The following is a 19,500-nucleotide window of genomic DNA, read 5'->3' on the forward strand; positions in this document are numbered from 1 at the left end:
ATAAATCAAAATTCATTGTCCAGATGCATCCTGACCCAGGTGCAGAAAAAAGGCCCAAATCATGACCGTACCACCACGGTGTTTCACAGATGTATGAGATTTTGCAATGCAGAGTTTTTCTTTCTCTAAACATAATGCTTCTCATTTAAGCCAAAAACCTCTCCTCCATCCACAAAGCATTGTTCCAATAGTTTTCTGGCTTTTCCAGGGGATTCTTATCAAACTGTAGATGGACAACAATGCTCTTTTTGGAGAGCAGTGGCTTTCTCCTGGCAATCCTGCCATGCACACCATTGTTGTTCACTGCCTCCTAATGGTTGACTCATGTGAACATTAACTAATGTGAGAAAGGCCTTTAGTTGCTTAGAGGTCACCTCAGGTTCCTTTGTGAACTCGTGGACTATTATATGCCTTGCTCTTGGCGTGATCAGGAGAAGGTAATAATAGTCTTGCATTTCCTCTGTATATACACAGTCTCTCTGACTATGGCTCTGATTAAATGTTGGATTTAAGCCAAATAGAAGAGAAAAAGAAATGTTTTTGCCTTTTTAACCCTTAAATTTATAATTATAACTGATGTTCACTGTGACATCAAATTGTGCGTATATATATATATATATATATATATATATACCTGTGATTCTCTAGCTGTGGCTATCAGGGCATGCTGGGAGTTGCAGTCTCACAAGAGCTGTGGAGCTCTGCTGCAGCACTATCTTAGTGCTCTGTACATCTGTATTATGCATAGCGTATACCGGTATATCTCTGCCTGGTTTTTATGTCTGTTCTACGTTTGTCCCTAAAATATAGCAGATGTTGTCATGTTGATAGTTAGGGACAATCATATGGGTGTAGAATACAACCAGTATATTGACAATACATGGGACAGGCGGTTTGCACTTTGGGTATGTCTGCACATGGCAGAGAGTAAAAATGCTGGGTGCCTGTCACACTGGAGCTGATATGCTGTGTGAATGGCACTCTTGTGTGATGTTCAATACTGGCTGTTGTCTGCAGAAGAAGACTTTCTTGTATGAATTGCTGCCTACACAGAGTAATATGGGTTCAGTGTTGACGAACTTGGTAAACATTGATTAGACTTGTTTTTGTAAGCTGCACTTTTCCCATATGCCCACGCTAAACAGTTTTGTTGCTTACTGGCCTTAATGTTTTATATTGATTTCCATTCTTGACCTAGTGTAACCTTGAAAACACTGTCTGGGGCGTTACATAGGGACTCGTAAAAATATTTAATGTCCCAACATCATTGTGTAGTTTATACAAGATAAATGACCACAGTGTTATAGTTTCACAAATGCTTTTTATATAGCCTAAGGCCTAATGTCCACGGGCGGATTTAATTCGGGGCACCCGCATGAAAGATCCGCAATTCAAGCTGCCTATAGGGACAGACGGACAGCGGATTCCGTGGCAAAGCAGGAGTTTGGGGAAAAAAAAAACTACTGTGCATGTGCGCTGGCCGGCACTTCCACACATATCTGCATTAGAGAAAAAAGAAGACCCGGACAGGTAAGCAGTGTCCTCGGCTGTGGGCACGGTCGGATTCTGCTGCGGGCGGGCTCCCACATGCGGAATCCAAACCTTGAGGCCTTAAACTCAGGTTATTTCTATCCTTTTGCAATTTTTTAACTTATGCAAAATATGAGGGCACGTGTGCGTGAAAATGTCCTGCTGCTTTTAAAGGGAAGCTGACACTGGGTTTATGTTGCCCAAACCACGAGTAGCATGACCCCAAGACAGATATGCCCATGGCCCGATGTATGCATTCCTGAAACACCATAACATTTCAGAATAACAAACACACTTTGACGCTTGACTCGGAACGGAGCGCTGAGTCCAAAAGGTGGGCCGTAGTTCCCCAAGCCCGTAGCATATTGACTGACAGCTCTCTCTCTATACACAAAGGTGGAGAGTGCTGTCGGTCAAACTTCAAAGTGTGTTTATACTTGAATGCACAGTGTTTCAGAATAACACCCACACGGGGGCAATGGGCATACTGTCCTGGGTTCATGCTCCCCGTGGTTCAGGTAGCATGAACCTAGTGTCAGGTTCCCTTTAACATTCTCTCTAAATAAATACATAGATATGGTTGAAACAACAGACTACTAAATGTGTTCCAAACTCTCAATATACTTTGTTTTAAGATTTGGCCTTGATAATAACTCTAGGGAGTTGTGACTGCATGGAAGGATTGTGTATCTACATAGAACTTGCCTGTATAGATGGGATATGTACAGAGAGCAGTATTTGGACACTATATAAAGAAGTTAAAGGTTATCTTGTGTTCCGTAATTGTAGCCATATGTATTCGCTCCCAAAAAAAACCTACTGAAGTCTACTTGCAGAACCTCCCAAAATCCATTTATTTTTCCTGCCAGTCATTGAGCAGTATGAATTTACTGTGATAATGAAAAATATTATTTTAGTGATGCCAAACCAGAATCCTGAAAACCGCACTTGGCCATCATGCAATGCTGGTTATTGATTGGGCAGGTGCCATAATAAAGAACAAAGGAACTCTCTCTCTCCATATTCACTTTTGTAGGTACTGTGCCATCTTTCCCATCTCCTAACCTGAAGCCTATTCCTCAGCCCAATCCTGGCTGAATATGATGTGCAGCCCTTTTAAAGGAGTTTAGCTCCGTATTTTATCCCTGTCAGGTTGACCCTATGGTCAACAAGGGCGCTTTCAGATTAGCGTATTTTAGCTCTGTATTTGAACCGTGTTTAATAGGGAGCTAATAAAAATCTGTGTATCTGCTCACAAGGCCGTATTTTTAACAGTTGTTTTTTTAAAAATGGAGCATAACCTATTTTTGCCTCCGTATTTCTATTTTGTTTTTTGGGCAAATACGGCTCAGAGGCAAAACTAGATCAAATACTGATGACCTACAGTTGTAATGTCATCTGTAACACTTCTATAATACAGATCCATATTACGGACGTCTTACAAAACACTCATCTGAAACCACTATATTAGTATATATGGCATCATTATATACCGACCACAACAGTCTACAGCTTGGACCATATAAAAGACCAATAAAAAGGGTGTCCGGTCCAAACCCTTATCTTACTTATAAATCATTCACCATTCTAGAATAAAGCATATTGGTATATAGATCTCCCAGCGCTAGACACTATTATGGGCATGTGCATTACTGATGCTTCCTGTCCACTATAAAAGACAAATGGTAAATATCCCAGAACCGTTACACAATGTGATTTACTGGGATATTGACAAAGAATGTTGCAGCACGATGGCGAAAATTTACTATGTAAGATCTATGTGATATGTACTAATAATATGTATTTATACAGCAAATTAGTATTCACAACTGATTGAAGGTTACTATGCTTTGTCCATTCTGCACAGCAGACTTTATAGTTTATTTTGGAGCCTTTGACGCATTGAGTATGAGAAGCTTATATTTCATTTGGAGTCTGCAGCAAGACTTCTGTGAGTTATCTTTATAAAACCAATCAACGTTCTGATATTTCTCACTATTGTAATGCTAGCTGTCATATATTGTAAGGTTTATTCTGTGGCCTATATGATTTCCTGTTTCATTTAACTGTAAATATCAGTTATGTCTGTACTAAATAAGTATGACAGTCTAGTAGTGCTTAATCCACAAAAATTAAGGAAAATGTAAAGAGAATGAAAGAACAAGTCTCCATTGGTCACAACTAATAATTCAAGCAACATGCACATAACTACAACCAATATCAATCCTGTCCAAAATGGATGCAATTTAGTGTCCTAAAAAGATGGATATACACATAATACATTACCGTGCAGGACACAAAATATTTATAACCAAAGTCTGGGGCAATGGGAAATCTGACCCATACCTAGTAATGTGATGAGACCCTACGTAAAAGCAGCGCACTCGCCCTGATAAGGGCAATCCTACGTCAGGAACCTGGGGCGAGCCTGACTCTCCCTAGATGGAAACAGAGAGGATGTCCTGCTAAAATAATTAACAATATGTTTGGTATTGATGTTAAACATGTAATAAACTAAATGAAATACAAGTGCAAATCTCCTTAACACCAAACAGACTTATCTCACAGTGGAGCAGGACAGAAGCTGCCAAATAGACTGGAAGTGTAACCAGCATCCTCAATGAGGAGGAGCCAAAATGAATGTGCATAGACGTGCTGATTCGTTGGTTGGGACACATGCCTCCTGGCGGAACAATCCATCCACACACCAGCAGAGAAGTACTCATGTTGGCGTTCAACATCATAATGACACTGAGCATGCGTCGGTGTGTGGATCACATGGGTCGGGACTGACGTCACCATGGCCTTGATCCTACATGGCTGCAAGTCATGACAAATAATTTCTTAGTTCTATAGTTAAAAAGTTATCATTATAGGAGAAAACTTTTAGTCAGCAATAGAGGGTAAAGAAGGGCATGTGGAGCAGTGAATATATGAATGAGCCACACCAGACTCCTCTCTGCCCGTGCTGCCGATTTTGAAATGTAAGTTTTCCAAAATGGATTAGTATAAATGACAAAAGGTTGAAATCTGGGTGCATGTCACTATAATGTAGTGCCGGCAGTCTGGGAAGCATTGGGCTTGGGACCTGACAGGTTCTCTTTTGATAGGGTGTTCCCATATTGCCCAAACTTGGCTGCAAAGAGGAACATCGGCCCAGCCAACCTTGACCACCGCATTCAACCAGGTCGAGGGCAGTGGGGGTCAGAACTTGGGAGGGGTGTGGGTTCTACAAGTAGACTTTCATAGAATATCCCATGGATCTGCTATGAAATTGCTTGTTTTAGCAAACCATTTTGCAATGAACCATATAACAACCAGATATTGTCCATTTCATAGGATATGTATTTGTATACATGTTAAGCTCATATTTATGGAAGACGGTACAATGCCTCTAGAGAGCTACCTATTAGAAGGTACTATTCCTGCAAGTCAATGCCAGACCTTTTAAGAGGCCTTGTAGCAATGACTGGGAATATAAGCCAAAGCCAGAGTCTTCTCCATAAGGAAAAGATAACCATGTACAGAAAGGCTACTCTGGGGGCTTTACCCCTCCTCAGTGTATGGTAGGTTGCTGGGGTATTATTGTATCTTGATGCCCCTAGCTCTCGATAGGGTCAAGGTTGGAAGGTCCTAGCAGTGTGTGGATTGATTTGTGCCGGCCCTGCAGGCGTAGGGTGAGGGTTACTGTTCTTCTTAGGGTTACATTATTACCTGTGAATGCTGCCATTTTTGCGCTATAACATACCAGCATTAACATCTAATAATGTAACCCTAAGAAGAACAGTAACCCGCACAAATCTATCCACATGCTGCAGCCAGCAGTGTAAGCGGAGCAGCCGCCCCCCGTTCAATGTGCAGGGTAACACCTTGAAATATAAGCCCTCCCCTGAAAATAAGCCCTTTCTAATCTACATTAAAAAAAATATTACTCGCCTAGCAAGCGGCATTGAGGTCCCTCACGCTGGCCTGCTGTGCTCCGACAATCCTCCGTGAGGTTCTCAGTGCTGAGAGAGCATTCTGTTCCTGGTAACGGGGCTTGCATACCCTGCCTTTAGCAAGAGATTGGTGTCATTAGATCACGAGTGCCTTGGCTCAGCCAATCAGAGCCAGCGCTCGATGAACCAATCACAGCCATTCAGTGAATGACATCATTGAATGGCTGTGATTGGTTGATCGAGTGTCGGCTCTGATTGGCTGAGGCAGTATTCCTTAACCAATCACAGCCATCTCTTGCTGGAGGCTGGATATTCAAGGACTAAACGGAAGACTGCCAGAGCGCCGCAGCCCAGCGTGAGGAACCTGGACGCCGCCTGCTAGGTGAGTATTACGAAACCCACCGAAAATAAGACACTGTGCCTCTTTTGGTGCAAAAATTAATATAAGACCGTGAGAAACACAGTATCAATATAGTGAAATGCATGTAAATAATATCGCTGCTGCTCATCTGCTCATGGGGTTGCAAGTCGACGCCAGTCACATGGTGCACTGCACTCCTATGTCTCTGCCCACACCGTTGTCTCTGCCCATAGGGCTCACACAAGCTCCCATCCTCTCTCTTAAAGGGCCAGCACATGCTCCCTAATTCTGTCCTCCACCAATCCCTAGCTGGCATCTGCTATATTAGCCCCCCCCCCCTCCCCCAACCAGACTTAGAGGATGCCTAAGCAATTGGTCTCATAGTTGTTGTGATAAAGCCCCATTTTCTGTGTTTTCCTGGTTTTGACCCAACGCCTGTCTTTTACCATACTGACTTATGTGCTCTCTGACCATAGTTCTGTGTTTCTGGACTCTGCTGCTGCCTTCCCTAACTTTCAGCTTGGACCTCTTTTATGCACCTGTGCTGCCAGTCCTGACTTCAGCTTGTTTTCTGACTATGCCCTCTTCAGACCTACAGGTGCCGCTCCTTGGCCCAGTGCAGCATCAGCAGGCACATAGCAGGGACTATCTCTGTGTAATGGCTTGGGGACCCCACAGCAATGCCAGTATCCCATTTAGATGGGTTAAAAATGAAAACCAGGGTTCCACAGGTGCTGCCACCTCAGCCCACAGCCAAACCGATGTGTGGCAAGACCCATCCACATCAGTCTGCCTGAGAAATAGTTTTTGCATGTTATCTTTTGAAACTTTATGAAATATATGTTTTTTATGAATTATCTATTAAGTATGGATATTGCCTTTTACCTGGATTCACATAGCTTAATTAGTAGCAACCAGCAGAAAACTGAATTTGAATGAAATATCTCAAGAACAGTAGATAAGTAAAGCAAAGTATTCGCAAACTCACTGAAATAATATGTGGATTATATCTGTATATACAGATGTAGTAGTGCCATCCTTGACGGTTGGCATGCTACGTATCGAGTGTAGACTGGCAGGCGCCACTACGGTATTTGCATAGTGGTGCCACGGCTAATCAGTTTGAATGGTGGCAGTACTGTGCAAATAGCTAGTGGTGCAAAGCCATGCTTCATTATCGCAATAAACCGCTAATGGGAGATGCATTAGCAGTGCTACAGTACATCTGTAAATAGTAAAATGGTGTTTCAGTATGAACCTACAGATGTAGCAAAGTTTAAATGGACTCTTAACATGTTAAGATAAACTGTGCCCTTTTGCCCTTTCGAAAGCTTTGCATGGGTTTTGTTATCTTAAGATAACAATAGCTTTTTAATGGCTTAAGAACCTAAGGCAGATAGTTTTCATAGTCAAGATTAACTTTATCTGTATGTTTCATTGTTAGTAGATTCCCTCTTATGATGTTCAGTTTGCTATTCTGTTGAGTTACTAATTAAAGAACTAATCAAATGTGAATGCGAGAGCTACGCTGAATTAAGCAAATATTGTTACACTTGAGGGATTCACCAAGACATATGTTTGCTTATGGGGGGACTCGAAGTATAACTATCCCTTGCACCAATTCGAAATTATTGCCCAAGAGATTATTTCCAAACCTACACTAATTATGGTCTTCTACAAAGAACATTTAGGGAACCTTGATAAACATTGTGAAAAGGAATCACACGCGCAAAGCCAACGAGCCAGCTGTTACCAGAACTAAATAATACCTCCGTGGTGGCAACACCTGCTACATTGAGATTCCTTGTATCAGTCTTGATATATAATAACCCAGTATTTTTACTATGCATATTTTGGAATCCTCAATATATTCCAAGCATTTATGCGGATTAGACTTATGAGTCCTTTCTACCTACACATTTGAATCACATGAATCAACTCTGTGCAATACAAAGCAAGTAGGCAGCTGCTCCGATGCCAGAATCCCCAGAGACCTGTGCAGAGGGCAGGAGGAAATTAAGTCAAATTGGCTTGAGAGATCCGGTCCAGCTGCATTGCACTCATCCCATGCTTTATCCCAGGCCATCTCAGTTACCCATGGGACTGAGTTAGACAAAAAACCCTTAGTAGAGACATAGTTATATTAGCTTTTTTGCAAGTCTCACAGATAATGAATCTAGTAGGAGACCAGAGTCCTCTTGTCATTTGGTGGTGGTTGGCAAGGGGGAGACGCAAGTAGCTTAAAAGTTTATTAACAAAGTAGCAGTTGTTACTGGAAAGAAGCAAAGAAATCAAGTAATTTTAATTACAGTCCAAATCTATTATTCTGTAGCATGTGAAGACTAATTTGAATTGTACTGATAATCCCAGTGAACATAAATAAATCTACATACTTGAAAAATTCTGTTAACTTAATTTTTCCTTGCTGTTTTGTGGTTTTACAGCAGCTGTGGGGTCAAGCCGATCTAGTTATATTAAACAAAGACCTAAAGTAGAGAATGTATTTAGCATTTATCTAACTATATTTTCTTGCAATGGTTTCTCTGAATACCTGGTTGTTGTTTTATCAGTTAGCCAGAGTAAGTAAGTTAGAGGGACTACAAATAGTGTCTTGTGCTTTGGAGGACCAGACAAATTCATGCAATTATATGGAGAGACCATTGATTGGAATAGAAGTTATACAATGCTCTATTTCCCCTTTGGAAGTGTTGCAGGGTAAATAAGAGGGTTTTCTGATTCCAATGCAACAGATCACATGGGCGTATTACTGAGACATAAAAGCGCCCGGCAAGGCCAAAATAGCGCCAAGCATTTTTACGTCGGGCCTAAAAGATAGTCCTTGAACTATCTTCTGGGCTGGAATATGTCTGCCACTGCATGGGTTCCTATGGGAGCCAATGACAGCGGCCGGAGGTAGGAGGGAGTTTAGCAGCGTGGCTGCTAAACTCCCCCTCCCCCCCCCTGCTCTCCTCCCACCGTGCAGGCTCACCTCTCCTCTCCGCTCGTTCTTTGTAATGGGAGGGGGCAGAGCTAAGCGTTGTCCTGTTCCGCCTCCTCCCATTGCTGGCTGCAGACAAGGGGCAGGACGTGGGTGGAGCTAAGCTCCGAGAACTACGTGGAAGACTGCCGGAGCGCCACAGTCCAGTGTGAGGAACCTAGACACCGCCTGCTAGGTGAGTATTAAGATGCCCACTGAAAATAAGACACTGTGCCTCTTTTGGGGCAAAAATTAAAATAAGACAGTGTCTTATTTTCAGGGAAACACAGTATCAATATAGTGAAATGTATCTAAAAAATATCGCTCCTGCTCATGGGCTTGCAGGCCGATGCCAGTCACATGGAGCACTGCACTCCTATGCCTCTGTCCACTCCCATATCTCTGCCCATAGGGCTCACACAAGCTCTCATCCTCTCTCTTTAAAGGGCCAGCAAATGCTCCCTAATTGTCTTCCACCAATACCTAGCCGGCATCTGCTATATTAGGCTCATCTGTCCTCTCCTCCCTGCTCGTTCCGTACAATGAAAGGGGGTGGAGCTAAGCACTGTCCTGCCCCGCATCCTCCCATTGATGACTATGGACAAGGGGCGGGATGTGGGCGGAGCTAAGCTACCATGAAAATGCTGGCCAATATGCGCTCGTGTGAAAGAAGCCGCAGTCTGTGAATGGGACATCACAGACTGCTGCAGCTGATCAAAGACCTTGGAAATCAACCGTTGAGCTCTGTGATTGGCTGCCTTTAACATCCCTTTAATGGACGCACTGCAGCTTCTACAAACAGCTAAACACACTGAGATGCAACACTGGAGATGTGGGAGACCCGGGACGGGCAAACAATGCACCTAATGCAATAAGAGGGGCAACCCTACACAGAAATTGTTTAAATTATACATAAATCTGTCGATGTGGGGCAGCCATGCACCCTCCCAAAAGCCCCGCCCACTTTTTACAAAAGTTGCAAGGCCAGCACAAAAACCTGAAAAGTTGTAGATTTTTGCACAAATCCCCACTGCCGTAAAAAGTTTTAAATGTCCCCTATATGTATTTTTCACAAGTCCAACTCTGCTTCTCTCTTCCAAGGCCACAGAAAAGACTTCTATGTGCAGAACTATAGAATAATACAGCAATGTTTTATGGTTTTGTTTAACAGTTATGTAAAAGCGAATGTTAAATTCTAGATAAAACCCTAAACGGCATTTCCAGTGTTTCCTTTCTGTAAAAGTGATTGGTATCCAGTAAATTTCTCCTGCTACATCTCACCTACAGTGCTTCCATTAATCCACACTGTTGCGATTTTAGTGGATTTGCTGCTTTGCCCAATTTATATTTTTGTGTTTGTTTTACTAATCCGTTTCCCTGTAGTATCTGTATTTTTATTTCCCTGAATCACAAATTTCTGCTTGTCGGATTTACTCTGGGGAGTAATAGAGCGAGGGTAACGTGAGTCTAGAAATCCGTTCTTCCCGGCACTGGCTGAACCAAATCCTCTTAGTGTGGCTCTCTGAAGGATTACTAGTGCTTATGAGCTCAGAGCATGCTCTCAGAATCATACTATGCACTCCGAACCACTGTGAGGGAAACTCAGGGTTTGGTATAGGAGCAGGTATGCCAAGATCCATGCTGCGTACACAAGCAGTGAGAAGGACTTCACCATGGAAATATACCTTCAATGAAACCATCATCTTCAGTTGGCATAAAAACAGACAAGATTTTAAAGTGAACCGGTCATGTTGGACATGCTTCTGTAACGGCGGGCAGGAGGAGCCAAACAGGGCACAACTAGAATTCACTGGGGTCGCATAGCAATATTTTACTACTGCTGATTTAGAGGATCTAAAATGATGAGATTGATGTATAATAATTTGGTGTTCCCATTGTAAATGGTAGCATAAAAGCGAAATAAGACTTGGTGTAATGGTATGCATATACTATCCTATCAAAAGTCATTGGACAAATGAGCAAGAATCAAAAGTAGCATTTATTTACATCTGTTAATACTAAGTGGGGCTCCTTTTGGCCCTAATGACATCAGATACTCTCCATGGCATACTTTCTACTGACGTCTGATACACTTCAGCTGGTATTTCCCTTAATTCATCCTGTAAACGTCTGTTGAGTTCTCCCAAAGAAAATAGACGCGGTTTGTATTTCTTACCCAGATGTTCCATTTTGTCCAAAACATATTCAATAGGGTTCAAGTTGGGACTCCGGTCCAATTGTGGAACATCTATATCTTTAAACAGTCATAAAACAGCATTGGATTTGTGACAAGGCACGTTGTCTTATTAGAAGTATTGCTGACCATTGCCAGCCGCACATTATTGTCTAGAAGTTCAAGGTACACCTCCGTGTTCATGGTTCTTGCCACTACAACCAACAGACCGAGATCATGCCATGTAAAACATTTCCAGAACATAACAAAACCTCTGCCATATTTAATTGTTGGCACAACACACTCAGGTAAAAGGCGTTCGTTCCCCAGGCGTCCTCCGTACCCAGATTCACCCATATGATTTGAAGATAGAGTAGTGTGATTCATCACTCCATACAATGACACTCCTTGCATAGTTGTAGATGGGCTGATGCATTGCCTTTGAGAAAACTCACAAGATGTTTGCAGGATGAATAGAGGGAAATACCAAGTGAAATGTATCAGACGTTAGAAAGTATACCACGGAGAGTATCTGAGTACCACTAAGTATTAACATATGGAAAAAAAATGCTACTTTTGATTCTTTCTCATGTGTCCAATTACTTTTGAAAGGATAGTGTAAATGCACCACATACACTACACCTATAGTATAAGACAGGGATATGCTATTATTGAGGCTCATACATGATCTCTAGGAACCAACAGCACTGTGGAGGTAAGTGAAGTGAAGTCTAATGGTTGCAGTGATGCCCCCAGTAATCAGTTCTCCTTAACCTGCCTGTTACGGTTTATATTGGCGCATTTCTGAGGATGGTTTATTTGCTATATATTATGGGCACATTGCCAGCCTAGCTCCATCTCTGTACCAGGTAGCACACAAAAATGCCCCAGGAAATATCACAGTTGCAAAAATAAGATACCGTCATAACAAATGTGATTGAAACGGGATTTGTCTATGGGATGACCTCTTGTTTGCTCTCTTTTAACCCTTTCAATCTAATAACATTACTGTCTTGTCATGGTAGGGACAGTTTGCCCTGAAGTAAGCTGCTCACATGTAGTTCTGCATCAGCCGGAGAGAGGCAGTGGGGAAGAAGCTTGTCCTGTTATGGGCACTATTACAGCTGGCAGCATTAGCAGACATTTGAGATGGCACTATGAGGGGACAGCTGTGTCTGATACCATGGTTGGGGTGAGGAATAGATGCTTAAGGCATAACTGGAAAAAGGCACAGTTTGTAGATCTCGTTTTTTCTTTTTTGAAGACAACACTTTTCCCCTAAATTTCCTTGTACAAGTAAAATGGGCTGAGTAGCGGATAATGCTGTAGATTCCTGGGTGCATCAGTAAGGACGTCTTCACACATTTCGATGCGTTTTCCACATTTCCGTATTTTGCATGTGTATTTGGGCTGCGTTAAAAAAACATGTTTTTTTTTTCTGCATATTTGCGCACTAAAGGTGCACAGAGACATCAATTGGGAGAGTGCAAATGCACACGCCTCGCCGCAACGAGATGCGTGAAATACTGTGTAATTCCGCTCTAAAAAAATCCTCTTGCTTAGAGGAATTAGCCATTTCAATTGGTGCATCTTTCTGTCCTAATCGCAAATGAACATGCCCTGCGGACAAAAAAAGTACAGTCAAATACGTCGATGCGCACGGAAATAAGCCTCGTTCAGTGAGCAAATACATTGCGGCGAGGCGTGTGCAATTGTGCATATGCCTGTGTTAAGCCAGCCTTGGGCTCACTCACACAAGTGTATTTCGGCTGGGTATTACGTGTGTAATACACACTACTGAAACCCCATTGATTTACATTGGGCTTGTGAAAAAAAACCAGCAAGTCCGGCTTCACATGGGCATAAGCGTATTTAGGTGTGCATTCGTGCTGCGTGATGAGCGTTGAGATTTTGCGCACGTCTGTACATATTTGTCATTTTTGTGCAAGCAAGCTTTGCGTATTTGCATATTTAAAAAAAAAACACCGAAGCATGCTCCCTTTAATTTCAGTTGACAATTAATATGGGGTAATTGGTGCGTAATACACACAAAAATAGGATATGCTGCAGGGTTTTTTTTTTCTTGTGCGACCAAAATGCGTGTGAACACATATGAAAAAGCGCACATGTAAATCAAATCTATTCACTGCGTATTGCATGTGCGAATGCATTAGTGTGAACATGTTCTAGTATGTAGCCAAGCTATGCTCCTGTGAGTGGGCCCTAAGTAAATCCATGTAGGAATAGACTTGCGACTGACATCCACTATATAAGCAATCGGCACTTTCCTGGTCGAAGAGCGCAAGCATTGGATAGTAGTATATAAATATGTCCGTGATGGAAGAGATGGAGCCAGGAGATTAGCTGCAGGACCTGGCAGACCTTACTACAGATATGCCAGCCTGTACCGAGGACTGCCTACATGTGCAGGGGATGGGGTGGAGGGGAATAAACAGTATGTACTATAAAATAGGAAAGCTATGGATTGGTGGAGGAGTGTGACAAGAAGCAATAAATGAATGATTGTCAGCCCTGTCCGGGGCACCAAGAGCTTGTTTTGCCCATGTTTGACACTGTTATTGGACACTAATTTGGCTATATCTTTACTTTTTCCATTTCTAAAAGTTGAGTGCTATATGGGAGTTCTTTCAGAAGATGAGACAACATTACAAAAACAATGGCGCTCTAATATAATACTTGAGAACAATATTCTACGTTACTTTGTGCACAGTGGCAATGCCACTAGTTCATAGACCATATACAAAGTACTAATTTCTCATATACTTTGCTCTCATATAGCTTCCATATAGCTCTAAATAGGAGGTCCCAAACTTTTTGTACCTTGTGAGCAACATTCAGCTTTGAGTGATGATTCAACTAAAAATAGTGGAGAGAAACTATTAGGTTGGGGCTACACTGTAACTTTGGCCATGACAGACATCATGCTGCAAAAGATCCCACTATGGCAACTTGGAGTGCTTTCGTATTTGCGCTGGGGTTTCCAATTTCTTGCTCCACTTGGGGAGCAGGGAAGGGGAATCCCCGTGGCTGGACAGTTCAGTCTCTGGACGGAATCAAACCGCATTGGGCAGACCTCATTGATTATAATGGGGGCTGCCTGCTTTCCGGCCAGCTGCCCGGCTCCTCGACGAAAGAATAAGCGCTGCATGCAGTGCCTTTTCTTCTGGTATTTTCAGCCGCATCAGACAGAACCTCCGGCTGGAGGTTCCGACGCAGATGTGTAACCACCCTTAACCCTTTCCAATTCAATTTGTATCCTGGTTTTCCTAGGGGGCTTACTCCTTTTCTCCTGTTATACAACGGCGCTATATGCTGGCTAAAGCCAGTACTGCATAAGGTGATACGTTTCAATAGGCTCTGAAAGCAGAGAGGCTGGCAATATACAGTAAGAGAACCCCAACGGACGTCTTCCAACATCGGAGCTGTACAGCCTTAAATTTTAATGTCTTCAGATGTTAGACAGTGGATTGGAAAGGGTTAATGTAAGGGAATACAGTTGTGCCATCAGAATTGGTACTCTTTGAAGTTAGGATATGGCTACAATAATGTGAATTGTCAGTACATATGGTCATATCTCCGGACCATGTTGAGCCACTGGTTGGTGACCAGTCCTCGAACTCAAGCACAGTACAGGGACGCCTGCAGGTTTACTTGTTGGGAGGATTTGTTTTGGAGCTCCTAGGTCAGCAGAAACTGCCTGCAAACAGTACAACTCAGAGAAGAACTATTTCCCGGCTTTTATTCCTGTGTTTGTTTACCTGCTGCCCAGGTGATATGTTGTGTTTGTGTACATTAAAGAACACCTCCCCATTTATCAGCCGGATGCAGGCATGGCACACGCAGGGAAATGCTGAATATGAACACATGCCAAGTATTACCAGCAGTGTGTATTTGGCAACGTCTAAGAAACTGTCTCTAAGAAAAGAGAAGACTAGAACAGATAACAATGCAGAAAGATCTGCTACAAAGTCTACGCTTGACAGTAAGCTACATAGGAACAACATAGGTTTATTGCTACAGGTGTTGTCCAGCATTAAATATCATATTAAATCAATGTTTAGCATTTCCATGCTGTTAAAAAATGATCCAGGGAAGTTAGGATATTTAATTACATAGCAAGGTGCTACCTGCTGCTTAGTGTGGATAGCACAGAGCTCCAGATGGCGACCAGAATGGTCAACAATGTATGTAAGATTTTGCAAATGGCAACAAGATTTTTAAAATGTTGTCACCATTTGAGTACTACCTATACTGCCACTGTGCTGTGTGAAGCTATGAAGTAAGGGCTGTTTCCTCTGCTCTCTTTGACTCAAGCTGCCAGTACATCTTTTACAGTAGTTACTGGGTGGGGAAAAAAACAGTTTGACTATGAACCTTGAGAATTTTAGATAAATGGCATTTATGTGGACTGGGGAGGGACAGGCAGTGTGCATATGCATAGTGAGGAGGGAGATGAGTGGCCTGTCCATGGACTAGGGGAGGGGCAGAGATGAGCATAGCTGCCTCTTGTTGGCTTGTTACTTTGGAGCTTTTGAAAGTAGTTATACTTTGGGGGAAGGTGGGCTGGATGTTATTATATTATGTGGGGGGGACTGGATGTCATTTACTGCTGGCAGGCACAGAATGTAATTATTATACAGGGACCAGGGGGGGGGTGATGCGTGGCAATTTACACAATAAGTTTTGTGTTATAACTTTCTATAATAATTTGGCAACAAAAAATGTATTTGGTTCCTAAAATTTTGGGCTCTTGGGTAGGTTTTTTAAGTCTGGATCACTGTAGCAATTTGCACGTCCGCCTAATGAGCTGAATGCTTGTGGACGCCATGATCAGTCACTCTACCCACAGCCAGATTTCTGCATAGAGATCCTCTATTCACTACAAAGCAGTCAAAGGAAATCACTTTCTTCTCTGCTTCTAGGAAAGGATCAGAGCCTCGGAATTACAGTAGGATGGTTGTATAGCAATGGAAGAAGTAAGAAAAGACTATATTTGCTGCCAGAGGGGTTAGGAGACTGATTCTGCTCAAGGCACACCCCCAACATCACAGATTAGCTGAGGCATCAAGAGGGGAACATGGAAGCAAAAAATGTTAAAAAGAGTATTCTTATGCTAAAAAAAACTGCAAATTACTTAAAAGGCTGTTAATAGCCGGTTCTAGGACTTTTATTCTTACTGTACTTTTACTTCTGCAGTTTTACCTTTTGATCATCTCAAGAATTCATTATGAAATTGCTTAGTTTTCTGCTAATAACGTTCTCAGAAAAATCCTTCTATACCAAAAGTGTTCTGTATGGCTACAAGCTATATTAAATTGCCCACTGTTGTCTTGAAAGTCCATCGCATGCTACAAACTGCCATTTTTGGCAGACTATATTCAATGAAATCTAGACAGGCTTTCATAAAGCAGCCCCGATCTACTAACTGATTTGCAAGGCATTGTTGAAAAATGCAGAATTTCTAACATTCCTATAGAACTGAACACCTCTGCTACCGAAAGGACAGATTCTGATAGTGACATTAATAGGTATAAATGACAAGCAGTTGGTCTTGGAGGTAATCGTGCTAACGTGAACATTCTCTGATGGTAATTATCATTGTCTACAGAGGCACATAAATATGCTTTCCAAGCCTCATTATAATCTATACGAATTAAAAAAACTTTTAAGCAAATCCTTCTAGGAAAGATGGTACTTGTACATAAGCTCCTCTACAAGGGAGGGGTATACAAATGTAGCAGAGCTCAGCTTGTCTGTGATAACTTGTTGCAGAAAGTTATTCTATTTTAAGCCATTGAAAAGCTATTGTTCTCTTAACACAACCAAACCCAATGTAAAGTCATTCGAAGGGTAAAAAAAACTGTAGCACAGAAAGTTATTTTAACGTGTTAACCCCTTAATGACACAAGATGTACAGTTACGTTCTGTGTGTTCAGGGTGTGTATGGAGGTGGATCGGGAGTCAATCCCACTCCATACTATGCCAGTGCCAGCCGTTTCTCCTAACCAACCTCCCGCCGGCTGTTTACACTGTAAATACTCCAATCACTTTTGCAGGGTCCTGATCTGCCCCCCTGTGATGAGATCGCCGGGTGCCGTTTAATTGCCATGGGAGCCTGGACCCATATGAAGGCTTCCAGCGCTGCCATAGCTAATTGTCTATCAAGCCATACCTGTGGCGGGGCTTGATAGAATGCCTGTCAGATTGCAGTATCAAGTAATACTATGGTATTACATTATGCAGCGCGAACGATCAAAAATGTGAAAATCAGTTATAAAAAGTTGTATTAATTATTAGAAAAGGGTATTTAAATGTTTTTTGTTTGTTTTTTAATTTAAAAATATTTCCCCACATGTACAGTATAATAAAAACTAAACTTGGTATTTCCGCATCCCATCCCACCCCCTGCCATTGCAAACAGCCAGAGTGGAGGAGAGAGGCAGAAAGCCGGTGAGGCGGAGGGAAGGAGGAAGACAGCTCAGATGGTAGTGTATATCTGCAGCCGATATACGCTCCTGTGAATAAGCCCTTAGGCTGTTTTTAACGAAAAACCGCATGATGCCCTTTTTTCAACCTCCGTATTCACCTGATCTCATTCCGTGTGCTGTTTTTTTTTTTTTATAAGTGCTTTGAGCAGTGGAAAAGGAAATGAAATTGCACCGCTGCAAGTTGTTCATAAGAATCAGCCACCACAAAACAGGTGAAAAACTGAACAACTTGTTGAAACAAAAAAACATTACTGGAGCCGAACACAACCCCAACAACATCTGATTCACAAAGGGTCTGCAGACCTACAACTAATAACATCCGCCTACCAGAAGAAGATCCTTTTTGGGGGGGGTCCCCCCCCCACACACCAACACACACACACACCGGTATATGGTGCATCTGAAAAATCTATCACCCTGTTTGCACTCTAGTTATTAATTTGGTATATACAGCACAAGCAATTTCTCCACGTGTCCAGAAAGCATTGCCTTTATTTGTACAGCCAGTAATGTTTTCTCAGTACACAAGAATGTGATACCATGGATCCTGGGTTGTACTTTGACTCCCTCCATGTGACATAAGTCCTGGTCTCTTCACACTACCTGGTCCCTGTCACATGCTGTTTGATTTGGCTGCCCTACAAGATGTTGAAGTGTACAGATATTTACACAAAAAAAACGGAACTGCTGATCAGACAGTACATGCCAACACTCTTCTAAATTGGGTGGAAAACCGTAAAACAAACCAGTCAAATATTATCCCGGAAAATTAAAGTCTACCTGTACAGGTCACTGAATCATTAGAGACGAGCGGGCAGGTACTCGCATAAGGCACTACTCGCTCGAGTAGTTTGCTTTAGCGAGTACACTCGCTCATCTCTATTCTCTACTCATAATGTTGTAATTTCCTTTCAAGTGCAAATTAATCACATCCATGTTTGTGCCTTGTCATAAGTATGTGTATATATATGCATGCCTCTTCGGATCTATTTCATTATGCCTGAGGAAGGCCGATGAGAGGTTTGAAAGCTCGCAATAACATCATGTATTTTTGTTAGCCATTAAAAGGTATCATATCTACAAGATTACTTGATTTCTCTTGTTGGGGACAATCACATTTTCCACTTCTTTGTGAAACACTGAACGATCAGTATTTAAATTGCCCGACAAGTGATTGAGCCGGCGCTGGTTTTTAAAATGAGAACCTCATGATTCCTGTTCATCTTTGGCTCATGTTTAAACTGAATGATTATCACTCGCTTTCATTTGAACGATTTTGTGAAGGGTAATCAATCCATCTGAATGCACTGTAAAAAATCAGATACAATTTAACAGATAAGGACACAGAGGGGTCTATCATTACCTAGGTATACACAATAATGTAGGCTACATTGTGCTGATACATACAACATATTAGGGTCGTCCAGTGCTGTTACATTGTATTCAGTTATTCTTTATTACTAGACTGGATGATTTTCATTCTTCTCCCGCTTTAAAATGTTCATTTGCAAAATGATTAAAGACATTGCTAAAAGCCTAGATATGTCAGAACATGGAGCGCGGCCGCTGAACTGCGGGGTATGTCATTAAGCAGGGTTGTCTTCACATTCCCATAAACCTGCAGAACATCTCTAATGAACTTCGAGTTGAATGGGTTTATTCCACCCAAGGATAGGCCGTGGTAGGCAGCTGTCACCAGGGGTTCTGCTCTGATATAATCACGCTCTGTTAATTCCTGTACAGTGCATTATGGGTAATTGAATGTGAGCACCGCACAGGGCATGGGCAGAGTCTGCAGACACCACCTATAGTCATATCCGTTATTATTTACTTATCTAATTGGCTTGTCTGTCAGTGCAGTCAAGCACTTCTATAGTTTAACCCGTTCCTAGACAGAAAAAAGTGACCATGGAAGGGAAATATTTATATCCGGCAACATAAGGCGTCATGTAAGTATTGTATGATTAGCAATGAACAGAATATGTGACAAAATAAGTGTACGTACGTGTGTA

General features: G+C 42.1%; 1 protein-coding gene across 1 annotated transcript in view; it reads left to right on the forward strand.

Moving 5' to 3' along the window:
* Nucleotides 1-19,500, forward strand: part of MAP3K13 (mitogen-activated protein kinase kinase kinase 13) — a 101,800-nt gene that overhangs the window by 40,449 nt on the left and 41,851 nt on the right. The window lies entirely within an intron of this gene.

Source organism: Eleutherodactylus coqui, chromosome 8, assembly GCF_035609145.1.
Source record: "Eleutherodactylus coqui strain aEleCoq1 chromosome 8, aEleCoq1.hap1, whole genome shotgun sequence".
Lineage (NCBI taxonomy): Eukaryota > Metazoa > Chordata > Amphibia > Anura > Eleutherodactylidae > Eleutherodactylus > Eleutherodactylus coqui.